This window comes from Moschus berezovskii, chromosome 6, assembly GCF_049115385.1.
Source record: "Moschus berezovskii isolate FMDL1 chromosome 6, NW_MosBer_1.0, whole genome shotgun sequence".
NCBI lineage: Eukaryota > Metazoa > Chordata > Mammalia > Artiodactyla > Moschidae > Moschus > Moschus berezovskii.
The window spans coordinates 124186206-124211689 of record NC_142465.1 but is presented as its reverse complement, the minus strand read 5'-3'; the positions used below and the strand labels follow the sequence as shown (position 1 = coordinate 124211689).

Here is a 25484-nt window from a genome sequence, read left to right as displayed (position 1 = left end):
AAGTCTGTGAAGTGTCCCTAATGAATAGTCTTAACTGACTATTGTTAAGGCCATCAAGTTATCTCTGAGATCCTGACACTGTCTCTAAGGCCCTGATGCTGGCTCTAACGAATGGCCTGACGCGGACCCTTACTAAGTCCTTGCCCAGGAGTTGTCCCAGGCTGCTGGGCAGCTTTCTGTTTTCCTCATTTCTTGCCAGCTGCCTGCCATTGGCTAATCTAAGATTCTGTGATGCACTGGTCCCACATAGGATGTGCCTGAGGAGGCTTACCTACCGGAGGATGGTCATGGCCATTCCATCCTCCAAGGGACAGTGGTTCAGGGTGGGAATCTCTCAGCCAGCGTCTGACCTCAGGTTCTGTGTCCCTATTTGTTGTAAAACCCTTGGAGTTACTTCAGTCACATTTTTAAATGGATCGCTCCCTTAGCATATTTATGATAAATTTTGACTGAATTAAAATTCAGGAACAACATTATTAGAATGAGCAGGACGACAAAGGATGCCCCCAGTGATCTATTACTTGGAGGGTTTTACAGTTCTCATGAGAAAACACTCACTCTTGTCACCCTCAAGGCATCAGCGCGAGGTAAGAATCATCTGCATTCCTTATTTATTCCTATGAATCTTTCAGAACCTGTCCTTCAGGAGAAATCCCTGGGCTCTTCAGGAACAGTGAGTGGCGATCTCAGGTAACTCTGAGACTGAAAAGCAAGAGGAAAAAAGAGGGTGAGGAGATGAGCCTTCTGGATGGATAAGCAGGGGCGTCCACGTTCAAAGTCAACCTGCGAGTCTGAGTTAGTACCCAGTGAAAGCAAGGACCACCGGGACCTGGCCCCACTGGCCTCGTCACCTGGTGCGGGGACTGGAGACACTCGAACTGCCCTGGCCACTTTCAGAGAGATGGAGAAGGTGGGAGAACACCACGGGGGCCACACTGAAAAAGGTCACTGCGATGAAGTAAGATGCACTTTTCAAGACAGTGAAGGATGATCCCTTGGTTCTCAAAGACTTGCAAAGATTCTGTGTTCTTCTGGAGACATGTTGAAGCCTCCAGTCTTTGAGGGCAGTGATGAGAAGGAGCGGGGCTCAAAACCATCCAGCACTCACTCCTTGAGTGCTGAGGATGACCAGTGTGCAGCCCAAGGATGCTGTGGGGCCTGAAACCCCCTTATCACCTGGGACGGGAGGGGCCTCACAGGCACTCCACTGGGCCAGCGGGGTCTTGGCTTGTGGGCTACAGACCTTTATCAGGTACGATATCGGCAAACATCTTGCGCCATTTTGGATGGTGGATCTTTTCCCTGACTCCTCTTGTGCATAACAACTTCTGTTGTGAAGAAGTCTGATTCATCTCTTTTGTCCTCTGTTGTTTGTGGTTTTCGTAGCAGGTCTAAGAAATGATGGCCAAATCCAAAGTCATGAAGTTTTCCTCGTATGTTTTCTTCCATAGGGTAAGAATTTTGGTTCTTACATCTATGCCTTTGATCCATTTGGAGTTGATTTTGTATAGCGAGGGAAGTAGGGGTCCAACTTTGTTCTTTTGCATATGGGATCTGGTTGTCCCAGCACCGGTACTAATTGTTGGGGAAAAATATTTGCAAACGATGCCACCGAAAAGGTCTGATTTCCAAAATACACAAATAACACATGCATCTAAAAAAAAAAAAATTTTTTTTAAATGGGCAGGTCTAAATAGGTATTTCTCCAAAGAAGACACAGAGATGATCAACAGGCACATGAAAAGACACTTCACGCGGCTCATCATTAAAGCAATGCAAATCAAAACCACAATGAGGTATCGCCTCATAGTCATCAGAACGGCATCGATAAAATGTCTACAAATAACAAATGCTGGTGAGCAGGTGGAGAAAACGAAATCTCCCACACTGTGGGTGGGAACTGATGCAGCCACTGTGGAAAACAGTATGGAGGATCCTCAAAAAACTAAAAAGTTGCCATATGAATTAGCAATCTCACTCCTGGGCATATATCCAGACAAAACTATAATTCGAAAAGATACATTCACCACTCTGTTCACAGCAGCACTATTCACAACAGCAAAGATGTGAACCTACCTGTCCAACAACTTATGAATGGATAAAGACGTGTGTGTGTGGCTGTGGTGTGTGTGTGTATATACACGCGCAGTCCATGGGGTCGCAAAGAGTCGGACACGACTGAGCGACTCCACTTCACTTCATACATATATTTAAGTATCTCCCATGCACACACGAAGTACACACATTATTTGTTTGTGCAACTAAGTGAAAGTAATTAATATCACAAAACTGCATACTTAAAATGAATTAAATGGTTAATGCCACGTTTTGTATTTTTAATGACAATGAGAAAAAAAGTGCAGTGGTCATAATTGTTACAACATAAATGAATATTAAAAACATCCTTAGTGAGAAAAGCCATACCATAAAAGGCCACCCAGATCCCATACTCATCTTGTCTGTTTAAACCCATCAAGGCTGTCCAAATGAGGGGAAAACTCAGTACTGGTTCCAGGAAAAGAAAACTGCATCAGAATGGATAAAGGTTTCTTCACACAGTTGAGGCAGCAGGTGAAAGTGGACGTGGGCCTGAGAATTAAACTATGACACAGAGTCACGATTTCCTCGTGGGGGCCTAGGTGTTGGTTCCTCAGGAGAGTGTCACTGTTTTGGGTAAAACACACTGAACATTTTGTGTGAATTTGCAAATATGAGTATTTTATGCCATTATTAAAAGCTTTCCGTACATTTTAAAATTAGTGGAAAGTGAGTTACTTTTCAAAACAACCACGACAATACCATTCAAGAAATCAGGTAAGACAGGCATCAGGCTTTGTTATAGAGGCCAAGACTTACCAGACCAAGTTCAACCAAAGTTGTGACACTTATTTCCCTTGTAGGAGTCCATATGGTATTAGTATTAAGAGGCATCGTGGGAAGAGGGTGTTAGTAGCCACTAAGTCGTGGGTCCCGTGGATGATTTAGATTGCAGGAGAAACAGTGAGATTTTAGTTTCACAATCTTTTACACTATTTAAAAAAATACGTTAAAAAATAAATTCAGCACACACAGAAAAACTGGAATATACACAAATCAATTTTGTTTCTATTCATGAATAACAAACTATCAAAAAGAATAAGAAAACAATCCCATTCACAATTCAAGAAAAAAAAAACTAGGCATAAATTTAACTAAAAACATAAAAGATCTATAATCAGAAAACTATAGAGCTTTGATAAAGAAATTGAAAACAGAAAAGAAAAATATCCTATGCTCATGCATCAGGAAAAATATTTTTAAAATATTTTCTACTGAGCCCAAGAGCCTAGAAGCCCATGCTCCACAGCAAGAGAGGCCACTTCCAAGGGAAGCCTGTGTACTGTAACTAGGAGTAGCCCCACGTCCACAACTAGAAAAAGCCCATGCACAACAAAGACCCAGTGCAGCTAAAAAATTAAAATAAAACAAAAAATAACTATAAAAAAAAAGCCTGTCAACAAAAGAAAAAATAATGTAGACTTTATAAAAAATAAAAATTTCTACTCTATGGAAGACCTTATTCAGAAAACCAAAAGACAAAGCACATACTGTATGTATGCTCAGTTACTTCACTCACGTCTGACTCTTTGTGACCCTATGAACTGTAGGCTCCTCTGTCCGTGGGATTCTCCAGGCAAGAATACTGGAGTGGGTTGCCACACCCTCCTCCAGGGGATCCTCCCAGCCAAGGGGTCAGACCCGCATCTCTTAAGTCTCCTGTATGTGCAAGTGGGTTCTTTACCACTAGTGCCATTTCCAAAACACATTTATCTGAAAAAGGATCTGACTCAAATTATACCAAATGACCTCTTTAAAATTTGGTAAAGATTGAAATACACACCTGGCCAAAGAAGATAGATAGTACATAAGCATACAAGAGTACGCTCAGATGCTGGTGGAATGCGTGTCCAGTCAACTTTGGAAGACAATTTGGCACTTTTCTCCAAATCTAAACAGTCTCACCTCAGGATCCAAGAAGTGTATCTCTTGTATTTAGACAAGTGCTTTGCCAAACTGTGAAATAAAAACTAGCATCAAGTAATGTACGAGAGCTCTACTCATAATAGCTAAACACTTAAAGATACCAAGATGTCCGTCCGCAGATGCATTCATAAGTAACTCAGGACACAGACATGTCAAGGGGAGCACAGTACAGCACACCCGAAACATGAGCCTCTGACAAAGGGGTGATTCTGGATGGATTCGTTTAAAAACAGCAGTACCAGGAGAATCCTGGAAAACCAAGGAGAAACGCCATTTTATGAAGCAGATTTCCATTTATTAAGAATATCTCCATCGGTAAGGGTGTGTCCCTCTCTGGGACAGGAATTGGATGATGACATCTCCAGATGGTCAACACTGAAATCAGATCAATTATATTCTTTGCAGCCAATGATGGAGAAGCTCTATAAAGTCAGCAAAAACAAGAATGGGAGCTGACTGGAGCCCAAATTATGAACTCATCACTGCAAAATTCAGGCTTAAACTGAAGAACGTAGGGTAAATCACTCGGAGAAGGCAATGGCACTCCACTCCAGTACTCTTGCCTGGAAAATCCCATGGATGGAGGAGTCTGGTGGGCTGCAGTCCATGGAGTCGCTAAGAGTCGGACACGACTGAGCGACTTCACTTTTACTTTTCACTTTCATGCATTGGAGAAGGAAATGGCAACCCACTCCAGTGTTCTTGCCTGGAGAATCCCAGGGACCGGGTAGCCTGGTGGGCTGCTGTCTATGGGGTCGCACAGAGTCAGACACGCCTGAAGCGACTTAGCAGCAGCAGCAGGGGAAATCTCTAGACCATTCAGGTATGACCTACATCAAATCCTTTATGACTATCTAGTGGAAGTGACAAATAGATTTAAGGAATTAGATCTGATATAGTGCCTGAAGAACTATGAATGGAGGTTCTTGACATTGTACAGGAGGCAGTGATCAAGACCACCCCCAAGAAGAAGTGGAAAAAGGCAAAATGGTTGTCTGAGGAGGTCTTCCAAATACCTGAGGAAAGCAGAGAAGCTAAGGAGAAAGGAAAGATATACCCATTTGAATGCAGAGTTCCAAAGAATAGCAAAGAAAGATAAGAAAGCCTTCCTCAGTGATCAATGCAAAGAAATAGAGGAAAACGATAGAATGGGAAAGACTAGAGACCTCTTCATGAAAATAAGAGATACCAAGGGAACATTTCGTGCAAAGATGGGCACGATAAAGGACAGAAATGGTATGGACCTAACAGAAGCAGAAGATATTAAGAATACACAGAACTATACAAAAAATGACCTTCATGACCCAGATAACCACAATGTTGTGATCACTCACCTAGAGCCAGACATCCTGGAATACGAAGTCAAGGAGGCCTTAGGAAGCATAACTATGAACAAAGCTACTGGAGGTGATGCAATTTCGATTGAGCTATTTTAAATCCTAAAAGATGATGCTGTGAAAGTGCTGCACTCTATATGCCATCAAATTTGGAAAACTCAGCAGTGGCCACGGGACTAGAAAAAGTCAGTTTTCATTCCAATCCAAAGAAGGGCAATGCCAAAGAATGTTCAAACTACCGTACAATTGCACTCATCTCACACACTAGCAAAGTAATGCTCAAAACTCTCTAAGCCAGGCTTAAACAGTACGTGAATCATGAAAATCCAGATGTTCAAGCTGGATATAGAAAAGGCAGAGGAACCAGAGATCTAATTGCCAACATCTGCTGGATCATAGAAAAAATAACAGAATTCCAAAAAAACATCTACTTCTGCTTTATTGATTATTCCAAAGTCTTTAACTGTGTAGATCACAACAAACTGTGGAAAATTCTTAAACAGATGTAAATACCAGACCAACTGACCTGCCTCCTGAGAAATATGTATGGAGGTCAAGAAGCAACAGTTAGAATAGGACAAGGAACAAGGGACTGGTTTCAAATCAGGAAAGGTGCATATCAACACCGTATATTGCTACCCTGTTTATTTAACTTATATGCAGAGTATATTATGTGAAATGCTGGGCTGGATGAAAGACAAACCAGAATCAAGATTGCTGGGAGAAATATCAATAACCTCAGATATAGGGATGACACAACCCTTATGGCAGAAAGTGAAGAGGAACTGAAGAGCCTCTTGATGAAAGTGAAAGAGGAGAGTGAAAAAGTAGGCTTAAAACTCAACATTCAGAAAACTAAGATCATGTCATCTGGTCCCATCACTTCATGGCAAATAGATGGGGAAACAAATAGTGAGAGACTTTATTTTCTTGGGCTCCAAAATTACTGCACATGGTGACTGCAGCCATGAAATTCAAAGAGACTTGCTCCTTGGTAGAAAGTTATGACCAACCTGGACAACGTATTAAAAAGCAGAGACATTACTTTGCTGACAAAGGTCTGTCTAGTCAAAGCTATGGTTTTTCCAGTAGTCATGTATGGATGTGAGAGTTGGACTATAAAGAAAACTGAAGAATGGATGCTTTTGAACTGTGGTGTTGGAGAAGACTCTAGAGAGTCCCTTGGACTGCAAGGAGATCCAACCAGTCCATCCTAAAGGAAATCAGTCCTGAGTATTCATTAGAAGGAGTGATGCTGAAGCTGAAACTCCAATACATTGACCACCTGATGCAAAGAACTGACTCACCTGAAAAAACCCTGATGCTGGGAAAGATTGAAGGCAGGAGAAGAGGACGACTGAGGAGCAATGTTTGGATGGCATCACTGACTCGATGGACATGAGTTTGAGACAGCTCTGGGAGTTGGTGATGGACAGGGAAGTCTGGTGGGCTGCAGTCCATGGGGTTGTAAACAGTTGGTCTCCACTGAGTGATTGAACTGAACTAAACTTGCACCATTTCAGGAAGTGACTCAGTTTTCTCTGGTATTTTTCAAGTATACACGAATGCGTGGCATATATTAAACCTTCGATTGCTTTTTCCAGACATCTCCCTTTCATTATGAGGATCTCAATGAAGAACATCGAAGGGTAGAGAGAAAACTATCTTTCCTCTCATATAATGCAACACAGTAGTATTCAGAGATACAAAGGAAAGAACCACCAACCCATTTATTTAAAAAGCATGAATCTAACACATTACTAAGTGAAGGAATCCAGCCTCAAGTGCTACACACTGTACAAACTTATGACATTCTAGAAAAGGCAAAACAGACATGATAAACAGTTTATGTAATATGTGGTTGAAATATTTCATATGGTATTGTAGTGATGAATACCTGCCACTATGCATTTGTCTAAGCACATATATTTTTGTTTTTAGAACCCAACAAGTAAATTATTACCTATTCAAATTTATTTATTTATGGTATGGGAGTGTCAAAGACTGGAAAGCAGAATTTAACAAAGAATCTAACTGACTGAGAAATACATGAAAAACTTCAGGACTTCCCTGGTGGTCCAGTGATTAAGACTCCCCGTTGCCAATGCAGGAAAGGTGGTTCAATTGCTGGTCAGGGACCTAAAATCCCACATGCCATATAGCACAGCCAAGAGATTTGTATTAAAAAGAAGAAAAAGAAAAAACCCACTGTTAGTGGTAGGACAAAATGAGCTGACCTAAATTCACTGTGGCAAGGAATGGAATCTGCAGGCCAAAGGCAAAATGTACCATACGTAAACAATGGACTCTGTAAGTTCTTTCCTATGGGAGGTTGTAGCTAACAGGACTGAAACTATTGTATCAGTCATCGAATGGAATAAGCACTGAATTTGATAAATGACAAGTAGCGGAAGCCAGGTTTCTTACCACCACAGTGGGAAGTTACAGGCAGACAAAGGGAGAAGGTTACAATACCTGTGTCATAACAGATCAGGTTGGAGACATAATTATAAACTATCTTTAGCCTAATACAGAAACACATAGCTCCCTGTGAAAATCTTCATAACTGTGTGTATGCATAGTCTGGCATACATGCATATGTATTTTCATGCATTGTCTACTGAGAATAGTAAGTTCCCACATGCAAGTTTTTATTACCATTCTCTAATAAAAAGGAACAAGGGCTTTTTAAATATGTGGTTGATACTAGGACTGAGACAGTAAATATGTAAAGCAAGATAATATTAAAATATGAGAAAGAAGTACCAAAAACCCCCACAAAACCTGAATTATGTAAAATAAAAACAGGAGAGCATGGAAAAGGCTCTCAATAGCCAAAGCAAGAATAAACGAAGCAGTCTAATAAGGTAGTGCTGGATTATAACCAAAAGTTTAAAATAATTGTCATGTGTCCAAACTGGTTTAAAAAAAAAAAAGTCACATAGGTTTTATGAGTAGTGTTGAATAAAAATCTCTATGCAGAAAGAGTCTAAAGAATTGATACAGACACTAAGCTGTCCATCAAATATGTGAAGCTAACTTCCCTCTCCTCAAGTGTGGGTCCCGCATTATGACTTCCTCCTTAATAACGCACACAGGATAGACGTGGGGAAAATCAACGATAAAGACAAATAACAAATGTTGGCCAAAATGTACAGAAATTGGAACTCAAACTTTACTTGTGGAGATGTAAAATGGTGCAATGAATGTGTGTAAAACTTCAGCATTTTCTCAAAACTATAGAAATGTAATTATCATATGTTTTGGAAGCTCCACTCCTAGACATGCATACAATAATTTAAAACAGGTGCTCAAATATAAAGTTGTAGACCAATATTCATAGCAGCACTGTTCTCAATAGCCCAAGGTAAAAACAATGAAAATGTCCACCAACAGGTGAATGAATAAACAAAATAATGTAGATCCATCCATAAGATGAATTACTCTGCCATATAAAGGCATATAGAGTAATATATGCCATATAGTAAAATAGAGCCACAGCTGCAAAAAACAGGAGGGGGCTCCTCAAAAACAAACACAGAGTTAACATAGAGTCCATCAATTTCAGTCTAGGGAATACACCCAAAATATTTAAAACCAAGAACGGGAACAGATATTCGTATCCCATATTCATAGCAGCATTATTCACAGTAGCCAAAAGGTGGAAGCAACACAGCATTCAACAGATGAATGGATAAGCCCAGTGTAGTATATACACAATGGAATATGATTCAACCTTTAAAAACAAGATAACTCTCACACATGCTCTAATGTGAATGAACCTTCAAGTCATTATGTGAAGTGAAACAAGGCCGACACAAAAGGAAAAATGTTCCATGATTCCACTAGTACGAGATATCCATATAAGACAAATTCCAAATAGAATAAGATATCCAGGGATTGAGGGTGGTGAGTGTCTAATGGTTACAGTATCACTTCAGGAAAAGGAAAAGATTCTGGAGATAAATGGTGAGGATACTTTTACAACGTGAGTGCAGTTAATGCTATAGAAGTGCATACTTAAAATGACTCAAATGATAAATATTATATGTTTGTAATCACAATTAAAAAATGATACAGGTTACAACATGGAAAAGCACTGAAAACATCCTCAGTGAAAGAAGCCACACAGAAAAAGCCATGCAGATCATAGTCATCTTATCACTTTAAACCCACAAAAGTTTTTGACATGAGGGAAAGCCCCAGTGGTGGTCCCAGAAAAAGAAAAGAGTATTAGAATGGAGAAAGACATCTGCACCAAGTTTGGGCAGCTGATGCCAGATGAAGTGATCCTATGGATAGGATTGTAATGTGGACACCATAAGTATCCCCTATTTGGGAGTTATGGGCTGGTTCCCTGGGAAAGTGACCCTGTTTTAGGTAAAACACATTGCATTTTTCAGTGTGAATATAGAAAACTTTGTACCACTATTTAAACTTGAAGCTTTTGAAAATTTACTAGAAAGTAAATTACTTTTCAGTACAACCATATAGGTCACATGCCAGAAAATCAGAGATGGCATCAAACATTGCAATAGAGCCCAAGACTTAACCAGACTAAATTTAACTAAAGTAGTGATGCTAATTGCCTCGTAGTAGTCCACATGTTATTAAAAGTCACCGTAGGAAGAGTAGCCACCATGCCTTGAGTGCTGTGGATAGCCCTGATGGAACTGAAATTATGAGATGCCTGATTTCTAGTTTTCCATGTAACACTACACCAAAGCAAATGTCAGAACTATAAAGTGAATTCAGGGGCTTCCCTGGCAGTCCAGTGGTGAAGATTCTGCACATCCACTGCAGGGGGTCTGGGTCTGATCCTTGATCAGGGAACTAATATCAATATGCTGAGTTGCATGGCCAAAAAATAAATCAGTAGAACTGCAAGATCATGTGTGATTTTCTACACTAATAATGAACTATCAGAAAGAGAAATTAAGAAAATAATACCCTGTACAATTGCATCCCCCCAAAACTAGAAATTTAACCAAGGACTTGAAACAGCTGCAAGCTAAAAACTGCAAGACACAGTGCTCAATTAAACTGAACAGATATGAAAAGATATCCCATGCTCATGGGTGACAATACCATTTAAACCTCCATTCTAACCAAAGTAACATACACATTCATGCAATCACTACCAACATCTCACTGACATTTTTCACAGAAACAAAAAAAATGTTAACATCTGTGTGGAACCACAAAGGACCCAGAAGAGCCAAAGTGACCATGAGAAAGGAGAACAGGCTGGCAGCATCTCCATCCCTGACTTCAATCTACATTACACATCTAAAGGCACCACAAGACGTGTGGAACTCTATCAGAAACAGGCACAGATACTAGAGAGCCCAGAAATAAATCTACAGGTTCATGGTAATCAATTTACAAGAAAAGAGCTAAGAACATACACCCAGAAAAGGACAATCCCCCAATAAGCCATGCTGGGGAAAATGGACACCACACACCAAGGAACAACACTGGAAACCATTCTATACCACAGACAAAAACTGACTAAAAACCCACAACTTTCCACATCAAGCCCTAACAGTCCTGGGTCCTCTGAAGACAGACACTCAGCAACAGCCACACACAGAAAGTTTCTTCCCAATTTTCCTCACCTCTTCCTTCAGCAGCACCACCTCCCTGCAGGTCCTGAGGAAACCAGACTCCTGTCAGACTCGACTGAACCCCACAAGTACCAAAGATGAAGCCCCAGCAGGTCCTGAGGAAACCAGGCTGTCAACCTGAACTGAACCCCACAATGTCCCAAAGCCAAAGCCATAATGGGTCCTGAGGGGCCAGACTCCCATCACCCTGGATTGAACCCCAAAATGTATCAAAGCTGAAACCCCAGTGGGTCCCGAGAAGACCAGACTCCCATCAGCTTAAGCTGAATCCCACAACATCCCAAAGCCAAAGTCCCAGTGGGTCCTCGGTGGCCAGACTCCCGTCTCCCTGAACTGAACCCCACAATGCCCCAAAACTGAAATCCCAGTGGGTCCTGAAAAGACCAGACTCCTGTCAGCCTGAACTGAACCCCACAAAGTCCCAGAGCTGAAGCACCAGCAGGTCCTGAGGAGACCAGACTCCCATCAGCCTGAACTAACCCCACAATGTCCCAAGCCAAAGCCATAATGGGTCCTTAGGGGCCAGACTCCCATCACCCTGGATTGAACCCCAAAATGTATCAAAGTTGAAACGCAGTGGGTCCTGAGGAGACCAGACTCCCTTCAGCTTGAACTGAACCCCACAACGTCCCAAAGCCGAAACACCAATGGGTCCTAAGGAGAATCACCTTCTGTCAGCCTGAAGTGAACCCCACAAATGTCCCAAAGCCAAAACCTGAGCAGGTCCTGAGGAGATCAGACTCCCTGTCTTCCTGAACTGAATCCCACAAGGTCCCAAAGCTGAAGCCCCAATGGGTCCTGAGGAGACCAGACTCCCGTCGGCAGCCACAGGGGGCCAGGCGCTGGGTCAGAGCAGGAACTCCGCTTGGGGTGGGGGCGGGGCGGGGAGGCAGGCTCCGCGCTCCTGCCAGCCAATGAGAACTGCAGATCTAGCCTCCCTCGCTCGCGCAGGCGCAGCCAAGCGGAGACTCCGCCCCTCAGGACAGTTCTGCTAAACTATGGAAATTCAAACCGAAACATCGCCAATATATAAAACTTCTCCAAAATAGCTAAGAAATAATTAACTTGAAACTGTAGAGAATGAAATGTAGTCACCAAATTCACTCAAATTTATTAACAGGCATTTAAACTTTGAAACTACCAAAATTATGGACATAAAATACAAAATCTACATGACCCTGGATTTGGCCTGTATATCATGAGCTTAGAGTTTTAACACACAAGCTGTCAGTCCACTCAAGAAAAATATTGTGGACTTTATAGAAATAAAGATGTCTATTCTGAAAGACCTCATTCAGAAAACCAAAATACAAGCCACAAACTGGGAGAAAAATATTTGCAAAATTCATATCTGATACAGGATGTGGACACAAAATAGACAAAGACCTCTTGAACAACCTTATAAACAATAAGTGAAGATCTGAACAGACACCTAGCCAAAAAAAAGTTATACAGACAGTACAAGACAGAAACACGCTCAACACCATACACCATTAGGGAATTACAAAGTAAAGTCACGAGCTATCACACTACACATATTAGGCTGCTAAACTCTAAATATATGACAATATCAATTGCTGGAGGCTGAGGAATAGCAGGAACGCTCCCTCACTGCTGGTGGGATGCATGCACAGCCACCTTGTAACACAGCTGGGCAGTTTTCTCCAAAGCTAAACAAACCTCACCTTGGGATCCAACAATAGTACTTCCAGTATTTAGGAAACTGCTTTGAAAACTCCATGCCCAAATGCAAACAAAGATGAACTTAGGCACAGCAGCACTATCCACAATAGTTAAAAGCTTGAAGTAATCAGGGTATCCTTCAATAGATGAATGCATAATCAAGATGGGGTATATCCATGTCAAAGCAAGTAAAACATGCCACCCCAAAATATGCCTCTCTGCTGTACTGCTACTGCTGCTGCTGCTAAGTCACTTCAGTCGTGTCCGACTCTGTGTGACCCCATAGACGGCAGCCGACCAGGCTCCCCTGTCCCTGGGATTCTCCAGGCAAGAACACTGGAGTGGGTTGCCATTTCCTTCTCCAATGTGTGAAAGTGAAAAGGGAAAGTGAAGTCGCTCAGTCATGTCTGACTCGTAGCGACCCCATGGACTGCAGCCTACCAGGCTCTCTGCTGTGAGGATTGCTTAAGTCCACTTCCACAAAAAAAAAAAAAGAGGACTCTCAGTAAACTAAGTAGCAATTGCCATTCTGTGATGGATATTTACAACAGAGAAATCTCTGCATTTAAGGGTTGTCCCTGTTTGAACCAGAAATAAAAGGATAATTAAAACTCAAGTAACTTATCAATGGAGAGATCCTGACTTAAATCTATAAAAAATCATACCCTTCTTTACTGTGTTTTGTGTAGTTACCTTACATAACGGGCTTCTCCCATTCTTCAGGGTCTTGTTTTTAGCTGAAGATGGCATTTACGGTGACGACTTTGGGCATTTCAGGGAGTGACTCAGGTTTCTTTGGTAGCTCCCCTCTATACAGAAGCTATTTGTTGTTTTAGTCATTAAGTCATGATTGCCTCTTTGCGACCCCACAAACTGTAGTCCTCCATGGGATTCCCCAGGCAAGAATCCTGGAGTGGGTTGCCATTTCCTTCTCCAGGAGACCTTCCCAACCCAGGGACTGAGCCCAGGTCTCCTGTATTACAGGCAGATTCTTTACCACAAAGCCACCAGGGGAGCATAGAGGAGGTATGCTTCTGTTTTTTCTCCTGGTAATTTGTCTTTTATTATGGAAGGTCAGAGTGAAAATTGGTTTTCCTCCCATACACATGCAATAGAGTATTACTCATCAGTAGTAAGGAATGAACCACCAAACCTTGAAAAGCAGGGTTAACTCTCACGTGCATGTCTCTCAGTGAAAGGATAGTCTGGAGAGACAGCACACAGTGTGACCTCATTCATTACCTTCCAGGCAAAGCAGAGCCACACAGTGTGACCTCAGTCATGACCTTCTAGAAAAAGCAGAGCCACAGAGTGTGACCTCATTCATGACCTTCTAGGAAAAGCAGAGCCACACAATGTGACCTCAGTCATGACCTTCTAGGAAAAGCAGAGCTGCACAGATGATAAGCAGATCATCTGCTGAAGGGGGTTCTAGTATTCCCTGTGATTCTTTAGGATGGACACCTGTCACTATGCATTTGTCTACGCTCATCGATTTGTATAGCCCAAGGGATCAAACAATCTATTCAAGTATATTTATACAGAGTGTAGGAGAGTCGCAGGACAGAATACACAATGCAACAAAACCTACCACACTAGAAATGCACGAAAAAGATATCTCACTGTAGGAGATGGGGGGAAATGTGTTGACTTTGGAAATGAATGAACTGATACACAAAAGGCAAAATGGCTTGCAAATAAACACTGGGCTTCATTTTATAGAGATCTTTCCAGAGTGCAGTAGCTAGCAATTCTGAGACCACTGTACATGTAATCTGAAAAGGAGAAAAGAGCTGACAAATGTAAATGGTGGGGTCCATGCTCCTCGCTGCAGGAGTGGGAAGTCACAGATAAGCAAAGAAGAAGAGGATGAAGCTGAGCCCCTGACCACCACTCCTTGTGGCTCTGTTGTGTCCAATAGGACCACCATCACCTGCACGGAGGTGCTATAACCCTCCTGCCCCCTCCTGGCCTTTGCCCTTCCTCCCTGCGATGATTCCAGTGACATTTCCAGCCTGCACCCCTCTCCCAGGCCAGGTGCATCTGTCCATCCACGGCCTCCCCATCTCATCCTGGGGACTAACAGACCCCTCGAGGACTGCGATCCTGCTGCTCCCCACGCCCAGGAGGCAGCCCCAACTTCTCCAGTTGCTGAGTCCAGACACCTGGTGTAACCGATCAGGAGCCTATGGGGCCTTCCCAGGACAGACCCCGTCCCTTATCCTCTGCTGTAGCTCCTCTCTGAAGTATGGAGATAACAGTATCTGAGTCACACTCAGGGAGTTGTTTTACAGCTGCTAAAAGCCCCACTGAGTGGAAGAAGTTACCTACTTGATGAGCATGAACACATCAACCCCAGGGTGTCCAGTGCCTGAGGATTTGTGAGGTTGGCCCCCTGTTACCTCACCAACCAGAGAACCGTGCACCAGCGAATCACATACTCGGTGACCCCCCCTCCCTCACGTGGCCTGAAAAACTGCTTTCCTGAAACCCTGAGGGATTTCAGGGTTTAGAGCACGAGTTACCTGTCTCCACAAATTGGTGCCTTTACAATTACTGCCACACTTTCCTTTACTGCAACTGGCGTCAGGCGACTGGCTTCACTGCACTCAGGTGTGTGGACTCAACTTTGGTTCCCAGTTGCTTGTGCCCCAGGGACTGTCAGCTCCTTCTCCAGGGCGTATGGCCAACCCCCACGCTAATTCCCCTCTATACCCACGGCCCTGGCCCAAGCCTAATCCCTCCATCAGGCCCTATAAAGCTCCCTGCCCTCACAGTGCGTCTCACATCCCACCCAACATGGTCTTTCTGAAGCCTGAACAAGACCATGCCCCGCTCCTACCTGTGATTCCCCTCACCTGAGGAAGCGAGGCCTTGATCCGTTCCAGGTGACTCCAGCACCCTCATTCTCTCCAGACTCCACGTGTGTGGCATCTGTCTGTGCCCGTCTATATGGGCCTGTTGTGATCTCCTAAAATAAGGGTTATTTTATACACAGATAATGGGGTGAATTGTGGCCCCAAAAGATGTGTCCCCCCAGTACTCGGGAACAGGGCCGTATCTGGGAAAAGGGTCTTTGTAGATGGTAGTTAAGGATATCAAGGTAAGGTCATCTAGGGTGAGGCTGACCTTCAATCCATGACAGAGTCCTTGTAAGAGATGAAATAGGACACAGACGAGAAGCCTCGTGAAGATGGAGGCAGAGATAGGAGGGAGGGGGCCACAAACCCTGGGACCCCTGGAGCCCCAAAACTGGAGAAGGCAGGAAGGACCCTATCCTGGACCCTCTGGAGGGACCTCAGCCCTGCGCCATCTTGATCCAGGTGTCTGGTCTCCAGGACTGGGGGAGGATGAACTCCTGTTGCTTTAAATCACCCAACATGTGGTCGTTTGTTAGAGAAGCCACAGAGAACTCACACAGGCCCTGCTCTGTAGGATCCTAGAAGTGTGGGTCTCGCTAAAGGAAGATGGAGGCTGGATTACAGAACCCTTAGAGTCAGCACCGGGCCCTCAGAAATGCTAAAGCAGTGGCTGAACCCCAAAAGGTTGAGGGGTCAACTCTGAACACTGTCCCTAGGGGTACCGGCTGCACATGCCTCCCCAGGTTCTTACACCTGTATATGGCATAGTAAGTATCTAGTCCTGTCTGAGGACATTCAATGTCACTGTTCACATTGTTCCTTAAGAATCCACCAGTTACATAGGTGAAAACCCAATTAGGATGCTTGTTACACCAATGAGCAATTCTGAAGATAGTCGGGGGTGGGGACTTACGTGCAGACAGCAGCCCTTCCACACCCTGACCCTGACCATGACCCTGACCCCTGACCCTGACCCTAACCCTTAACTCTAACCCTAACCCTAAACCCTAACCCTAAACCCTAAACCCTAACCCATCTCACCCTCACCCCAACCCTCACGCTCGCTCACCCTAACCCTACTGTAATCGTGTTTTCAAAAGAAAACACTTGAGAGTCCCTTGGACTGCAAGGAGATCCAACCAGTCCATTCTAAAGGAGATCAATCCTGGGTGTTCATTGGAAGGACTGATGCTAAAGCTGAAACTGCAATACGTTGGCCACCTCATGCGACGAGTTGACTCACTGGAAAAGACTCTGATGCTGGGAAAGTTTGGGGGCGGGAGGAGAAGGGGACGACAGAGAATGAGATGGCTGGATGGCATCACCGACTCTATGGACATGAGTTTGAGTGAACTCCGGGAGTTGGTGATGGACAGGGAGGCCTGGTGTGCTGTGATTCATGGGGTCACAGAGAGTCGGACACGACTGAGAGACTGAACTGAATCTCTTCTGTGTTCACTTTATGCTATACTTATTGCTAACAGTATAATTACCATAGGAGCTCTAATTAATTTTTTTTTTTTTTACTTACAATGCTAGTGATAGGACCAAAGGCCGATAACTACATCAAACAGGAGAAACGTAATGGAAACTAAACAATTTTATGTAATAACATTGCCGTGCTCCTATACAGTTAAGTGGACATTGAAAAAGACATGATTTTTCTGAATGTTTATTTCAGAAAGTTAGAATTGGATGGCTGCAAACAATAAAACTAATAATATATTAATACATAATGTTAATAATATACAGTTGGTCATTCGTTTTCCTATTCTACCAGAGTTAACTGACTGGACGTCAGTTTTAGTAACCACTACTAACATGAGACCCTCACCAATAAGTGAAGATATATAGGAAAATCCATAAGACATCTAAAAACCATCAAAGATAAAATGATGATAAAAAAAATACAGTGACAGTTGGTATAAGAAATAGGATGATTATGAAAGCAAAGCCCACGATCAAGTACAGGCCATGGAAGCCTGTGGCTGTCACGACTGTTGACTTTTATCCTTCATCTGAGGTTGTAAAAAGAGCTTTGTAAAATCCTGAGGTTTGCAGCAGTTGTAACCTCCTGAAGAGACTGCAATAAAAAGGGTTTCTGGAATATCCTGACGATTTCCATCTACTAGGCTGTGGTGAACTCAAGCAATACATATTCCAGAGGACAGAAGACAGACAGGTTGGGAAGACTTCTACTGCACTTATGAAGACAGGGCATGTTGCTACACAGCTTAGTACAAGTGGAGAAGCAACACCTCAGTGATTAAACCTTTAAAGACGATAAATATGAGAACAACTGGTATGAATAAACCTTCAGTAGTGCCTTCTCAGACCTCCTGTCATAAGCACAAGCATAATAAAAACACTGAGTTTTCATGGTCTCACACAAACTTAGACTCACTTATGACTTTGCTTTGAGAGGAGCTGAACTACTCATTGTTAAAGAGAAATGATCCTTTCTTCTCTGAAGATTTGTTAATCATTCAGTTGGGTGAGGTGAATAAAATACTTAAGGATCTAATACATAAAAATGCAATAGGCAAAGCACATAGATATTTTGCTCCCTTTCTCAAAGGGTAGAATATTTTGTATTTGCACTGATTTTATATCTTGACTTCATGTACAATTATATATTGATATTCTTAGTTGAAATACAATAGGACTAAAAATATTGATATAATACTAATAAATCATGTTGGTATGTGTGGTTGTCACATAGGATTCACAGAAGATTTAAATTCACAGTCGTCAACGTAAAGGATTAATGCTATTTAGCTTCTTCATGAATCTATACCATGAATGAAGAGCTTTTCTCAACATATTTCACTGAGGGTGATAGGTATAGTTCAGTTCAGTTCAGTTCAGCCGCTCAGTCGTGTCCGACTCTGTGCGACCCCATGAGTCACAGCATGCCAGGCCTCCCTGTCCATCACCAACTCTCGGAGTTCACTCCAAACTCATGTCCACAGAGTCGGTGATGCCATCCAGCCATCTCATTCTCTGTCGTCCCCTTCTCCTCCCGCCCCCAACCTTTCCCAGCATTAGAGTCTTTTCCAGTGAGTCAACTCGTCACATGAGGTGGCCAAAGTATTGGAGTTTCAGCTTTAGCATCAGTCCTTCCAATGCGGATAGGCATAGTACTGTTTCAACTCATGGATTTCTAAGCATTGCTCACAATACAGATTTGATTTTCATCATTAGGGTTCTTTCAGTGTCCTTGACCAGCATTTGTTTTTCTGTATACAGAAGAAAAAAACTCATGAGTATCAAACTTGTTCACATAAAACGAGTGTATGAATTGTTATCTTCACGACCCAGGGATCAAACCCACATCACTTCCATCTCCTGCACTGGTAGGCAGATTATTTACCGACTGTGCCACCTAGGAATCAATATACATTTCAAGAACCACTGCTATCAGCTTCTACTGTTCATGACAAAAGTAGGAGAAAGAACACTGGAAGAAGTACTCATAAGTGTACTCATAAGAAGTACTCATAAGTCAAGGAACTGTTATACTGGGTACTCCAGTTATTACTGGGACAAGCCAGTTCCTCCAATAATGATGGGTATAACTGAAAAATTATTACAAATGCATGGGATGCGATGTCTACATGATAAATGTGTTCCTCTTATGCTACTGCTTCAGGTATGCCTACTTCAGCATGAAGGACTGCACTTCAAGGGATGCCTGCAATTCCAGCTCAAGCAACAGATAGTGAAGTGCAAATCATTGTCCTTTGTTGAAAATGATCGGCAGTTTGTCAACATATGTAACATGCCAGAGCAACCCTTGGGATGGAACTCTAAAAACAGGTTAGGCCCACTTTTTGCCAAGCCCTGCGATAAAATACAAATCAAGAAAAGAAAAATAGCATCGATTCTGTCAGGACTTCCTCACCTTTTCTTTCTGCATGGCAGGAAGCAGACACTGAGACCAGATGACTGCAGGGTTTAATTGTGAGCTAACATTGGGTGGGGTGGAAGCTCATCACTCTAGTAAGAATGTGGCTCAATTAAACTGTTTGACTTTCATTCACTTCATGTACATAAAGTTCTATAATCCTTCGTTAAGGAATTAAATAAGTTGTACTTCCTTACACACTCATAATCTCTTGGCTTACACTCATGTAAATTCCTGGTCCAGCACTTATACAATGAGTGTTACAGGTAGTAACAGTGCATGAATGATGATGAGCAATGACAGGAAGTTTATTTATTCTCTCTTTGAATTCTCGATATTTTACAATTTTTTATAATATACTTACAGATGTGAATATTTTAGTGGCATGTATAAATACATGTTGAGTAGTGCTATGATAACTCATAGTGTTGGCACAATAATTATCATGGCTATTATCTTTTTCATATATTCCTTTTGAGATTCTGTGGTGCCTCAGAGGTTAAAGCGTCTGCCTCCAATGCGGGAGACCCGGGTTCGATCCCTGGGTTGGGAAGATCCCCTGGAGAAGGAAAGGGTAACCCACTCCAGTATTCTTGCCTGGAGAATCCCATGGACGGAGAAACCTGGTAGGCTACAGTCCACAGGGTCGCAAAGAGTCGGACACGACTGAGCGACGGAACGGACGGATACATTATCATAAGATACTCAATACAGTTTCCTAAACTGTACAGTAGGTCCTTGTGGTTTCTTTCATATATCGTACTATGTATTTGTTAATAATTCAAACAAAAACTGGTACACAAATATTCATAGCGACATTATTCACAATAGCCCAAAGATAGAACCCATTCAAGTGTCCATCGGTGGGTGAAAGAACATGCAACACAGGGTACATTCAAGAGCTTGAACAGTATTCTACCATACAAAAAAATAAACTAAAATGGTGCTGCCACTGTGCAAGACATTACAGAAATTACTCCAAAACTAACACATGGAATAAATATATATTTCAATTCTAATTCATGCCATGTACCCAAAAGGTTTGGGAAAAGGGGTTGAAAAAATGCATAGCTTTGCAGTCATACTCACAACAGCAGGATTCACACTGGCCAACAAACAGAAGCACTCTAGTGTCCATGGCAGCCAATTCTATAAACAAACTGTGCTATACACACAATGGAATAAGATTCGGCCCTTCAAAGTCAGTAATTCTGACAATGCTACAATGTGGACGAACCTTATGGTCATTAAATTAAGTGAAATAAACCAGACCAAAAAAGGACAAACGTTCTGTGATTCCACTAATATGAGATATCCAAACAAGTCAAACTCAAAGCCAGAAAAATCAGAAAGTGATTCCCAGGGACCGAAGAGAGTTCATGTTTCATGGGACCCAGTTTCCCTTGGGGAAACTGGCTTCCCGTGATGTCTCCAAAACCAATGATACAAATAATTGGAAGCCATATTCAATCAAATGAATGTAGAAAGAAACACTAAAGTATATCCAAAAAAGGATATAAAACATATATAACATGAACTTTAAAAAATTAGAAATTTAAACTGTGAAAAACCTTATCTGCAAAACTTAAACACAAGCCACAGAAAAATATATTTCAGTTCAGTTCAGTTCAGTCGCTCAGTCGTGTCCGACTCTCCGCAACGCCATGAATCACAGCACGCCAGGCCTCCCTGTCCATCACCAACTCCCGGAGTTCACTCAAACTCATGTCCATAGAGTCGGTGATGCCATCCAGCCATCTCATTCTCTGTTGTCCCCTTCTCCTCCCGCCCCCAACCTTTCCCAGCATCAGAGTCTTTTCCAGTAATATCTGATAAAGGATTGTACTCCAACTATACCCAAAAATATGGAACAAACAACCTCATTAAAAATGTATAAATCTGAACACCTGGCCAAAGAAGCTATACAGATAGTAAATAAGCATATTAAAAACAATCAAAATCATATATCATTAGAAAAATACAAACAAAAACAACAGTGAGATAGCACTGCACACCTATTAGATCCAGTAAACTCAAAAAAAGGTGGGGGGGCAGGGCTTCTCTGGTGGCTCAGTGGTAAAGAATCTGCCTGACATTGCAAGGCACCCAAGTTCGATCCCTTACTCAGGAAGATCCCACATGCCAGAGAAACTTAGCTGGATTTTTCCACAGCTAAACAAGGCTAACCTGTGACCTGAACACTACACCTCTAGCACTTAGTAATCAGCTTTGAAAAAGTGTCCAGACAAAAACTATCATAATTATACACAGCAGCTCTACTTGGAACAGCTAAGAACTTTTTCAAACAGCAGGATGTCTTCAGTAGATGACTGTGTAAACACATTGGGATACATCCAAAGTGAAGGGGAGTAAATGCTACCCCAAAATATACCTCTTCAGCATGAGAATTAGTTGGACCTAATTAACTTTTTTATTTTAAGAGGACACATAATCATCTCTGAAACCCAAGTTCAAGACGGCTCTTCTGTGAGTCACATTTACCAGAGAAATCTCATTTCAAAGGAATCCTCTATATATACCAGATAGAAGGATGACAGTCTTGTGAAACTGTTTTTTTTATCAATAGGGAAAGCTAAGACGTAAATCTGTACAACAACCATACCTTTCCTTTGGTTTAAATTTTTTTAACATTTATTATTTTATTTTTTTTTAATTTGGCTGCGCCAGGTCTACCTTCATTGAGGCAAGCCAGATATTTAGCTACAGTATGCAAACTCTTCGTTGTGGCATGGGAGATCTAGTTCTCTGATCAGGGGTTAAACCTGGGTCTCCTTCTTTGGGAGTGTCCAGTCTTAGCCACTGGAGAAGGAAATGGCAACCCACTCCAGTGTTCTTGCCTGGAGAATCCCAGGAATGGCAGAGCCTGGTGGGCCGCCGTCTATGGGGTCGCACAGAGTCGGACACGACTGAAGCGACTTAGCTGCAGCAGCAGTCTTAGCCACTGGACCACCAGGAAGCCCCCGTTTTGTTTTTAGATGAAGATGGTATCTAAGGTGATATCCTGGGCCATTTCAGTCACTGACTCAGTTTCCTGAGTTTCTCCAAAGCACGCACGAGGTACACATTATTGAACTGGTTTGCAAAACAAGCAAAGGTTGTTTGCTACAACATTGCATGCTTACAAATATCTAAATGGTAAATGGCACGTTATTTATTTTTAATTACTATGGGGAAAAAAGAATGCAGGATTCGTACATGTTACAACATGAATAAACATTAAAATCATCTTTGGGGGAAAATATCCATATAGAAAAGGCCACCCAGATCCCATAGTCACCATGTCTGCTTTAAATCCATCAAGTTTGCCCAAATAACTGAAAATCTCAGTAACACCCTAAAAAAAGAAAAAAGGATGAGGTAAAGGATGGGAAGAAAAGATATATTCATACAATTGAACAATTGCTGAAAGTGGAAGTGGGGCTGTGGATTACATTATAATGTAGAAACCATATGATTTCCTGAGTTTGGAGGTTATGTGCTGGTTCTGCAGGAGAAACCACCCATTTTGGATAAAACACATAGAGTATTTTAGATGATGTGGCAAATGTGAGTACTTTTTTCCATTGCTAGGAGTTTCCTGTACATTTTAAATTACTGGAAAGTAAATTTTGTTTCAAAACAACCATGTCAATACTACAAAAGAAAATCAGATTAGACAGGCATGAAACTTTCTTATAGAGGCCAAGACTTACCCAGACGAAGTTCAAGGGAAGCTGTGATGCTCACTGCCATTGTAGGAGTCCACATGGAATGAAGAAGTACTGTGGGAAGTCTATTAGGAACCACCAGGTCTTGGGTCCTCTGGATGACCTATTGCAGGAGAAACAGATTTTACAAATAAAATTTTCCACATAACTTCACAAAAAGTTGTTAGACTACATTCAGTAAAGCTGAATCATTTCGGATCAATTTGCAATCATATAAAATACTACAATTTACAACCCCAATCAGTATACAAAAATCAGTTGTGTTTCTATACACTAATAACAATCAGAAACAAAAAATGAAGAAAATCTCACTTACAATTGCATCAAAAAGAATAAAACATCTAGCAACAAACTTAATCAAGGACATAAAAGACCAGTAGTCAGAAAACTAGAAAGCACTGATAAAGAAACCAAAGAAAATGCAAATAAACAGAAAACTATTCCATGCTCATGCACTGGAACAATGAGGAAATAAAGTGTCCATTCCAACCAAAGCCATCAACAAACACACTGACTGCAGTTACAAAGTAATATTCAATGGCATTATTCACAGAAATATTCCTAATATTAGGCTGCTAATATTGAACAGGACCTTAAACAGCCAAAAGGACTCTGAGAAAGAACACAGCTGGAGGCATCTTCCTCTCCGACTTCAAACTTCATCACGGAGCTGGAGTAACCCCAGCAGTGAGGAACTGGCACGAACACAGACACAAGGACTCGAGGAAAGAACAGAGAGCCCAGGAATGCACCCACAGGAACGTGGTCAGTTCATGAAAATCAAACCAGGAACGAGCGAAAAGGAAAGAACAGAGAGCCCAGGAATGCACCCACAGGAACGTGGTCAGTTCATGAAAGTCAAACCAGGAACGAGCGAAGAGGAAAGGACAGGCCTCTCAGGAAACAGTGGCAGGAAAACTGGCCACCTACACTGAAGAACATCAGTGAAAGTCATCCTCTAGATCATCCAACAGAAATCGAACTGAAAACCCGCCACTTTGCACAGGGAGCTCTTTCCCCCCGAGTCCTCTCATACGGACCTCCGGGCAGCGCTCGGCTGGACACAGGAAACACCGACTTCGTCCTCATTTCTCCCTCTTGCAGCGCCTCCCTGCTGGCGGGCACTGAGGCAAGCCCGCTCCTCTCAGCCTGGACGCAGCCCCGTTTTCCAGAAGCCCGAGCCCTGACGCCCTGAGGAGACAAAGCTCCCCCAGCGGGTCCCGGAGCCCAGTGTGAAGCAAAGCGTCCTGCGCCCGCGGGTCAGAGCGGGGTGTGGCGCCCCCTGCCGGCCGCCAGAGAAGAGCGGGCAGCCCCGCGCTCCGAGCCCAGAGGGCTCACCCCGAAGCAGCTCTGCTGGGAGCACTCAGACTGCGAGCCCACACTGAAATGGAGCAGAATAGCTCCACGACCTTCCTCAAAACATGGCTAAGGAACAATCAGAGCCTGTATGGAATGCAGCCATAGAAAGGAACACATTTGAGTCCGTTCTAATGAAGTGGATGAACCTAGAGCGTATTAAACAGGGAAGTCAGTCAGAAAGAGAAAAACGTGGAATCTGGAAGGATGGTACTGACGAATCTGTTCACACAGCAGCGATGGAGATGCAGACGTAGAGAAGAGACTTACGGACAAGGTGGGGAACAAGAGGCAGCGGGGGAGATGACTGGAGAGGGCAGCCTGGACGCGTGCGCACCAACATCTGTAAAGAGACAACCAGAGGGAATCTGCTGTGTGACTCAGGGACTCGAACCGGGGCTCTGTAACAACCTAGAGAGGTGGGATGGGTGGGACGTGGGAGGGAGATTCGAGAGCGAGGGGACACACGTACACCCATGGCTAATTCATGTTGATGTATGACAAATCAAACCAATATTGTAAAGCGATGATCAATCAAATAAAAATAAATAACTGTTAAAAAAAAAAACCCAGATGGAATGAAACGAACAGAAACACAAACTTTGCAACACCTTAATTCCATTTTTTAAAAACTATAAAAATTTTAGAAAACAACAAAAGATCTACATGACCTTTGGTCTGGTGATGAGTTCTAACACACAACCAAAAAGTCGACTTACCGAATTATTAATATAAAGTATTTTAAACATTGATTTTTATAATTTTATATATTTCTCTGTGGAGGACCTTACTCGAGAGAACCAAAAGCAAACTGTTAAATGAACCCCTGACCACCCACCCTTGCCAGGCAACAGAGAAGAGAAAACCCTTGCAGGAGTCATCTTACAACAGGAGGTCCTGGTAAGGACAAGGAACTCACAAGCTACCACCAACCAGGATTCTGGAGAGGTCAGAAAGAGATG

At 42.6% G+C, this 25484-nt stretch overlaps 2 long non-coding RNA genes across 3 annotated transcripts; both read right to left on the bottom strand.

Moving 5' to 3' along the window:
- Positions 1–2307: 2307 nt before the first annotated feature.
- On the bottom strand, positions 2308–11834 carry LOC148777764 (uncharacterized). The gene is made up of 2 exons (XR_016037746.1): positions 11656–11834; positions 2308–4053 (listed from the first exon to the last, which is right to left on the bottom strand). It is a non-coding gene; the product is annotated as an uncharacterized LOC148777764 (long non-coding RNA).
- A 6741-nt stretch (positions 11835–18575) lies between these two features.
- On the bottom strand, positions 18576–24438 carry LOC129537080 (uncharacterized). Of its 2 annotated transcripts, none has more exons than XR_016037536.1 (4): positions 24207–24438; positions 23152–23269; positions 22737–22793; positions 18576–18770 (listed from the first exon to the last, which is right to left on the bottom strand). It is a non-coding gene; the product is annotated as an uncharacterized LOC129537080 (long non-coding RNA). The 2 variants fall into 2 exon arrangements; XR_016037537.1 differs by lacking the exon at positions 24207–24438 and adding an exon at positions 23759–23834.
- Between the last annotated feature and the right edge of the window lie 1046 nt (positions 24439–25484).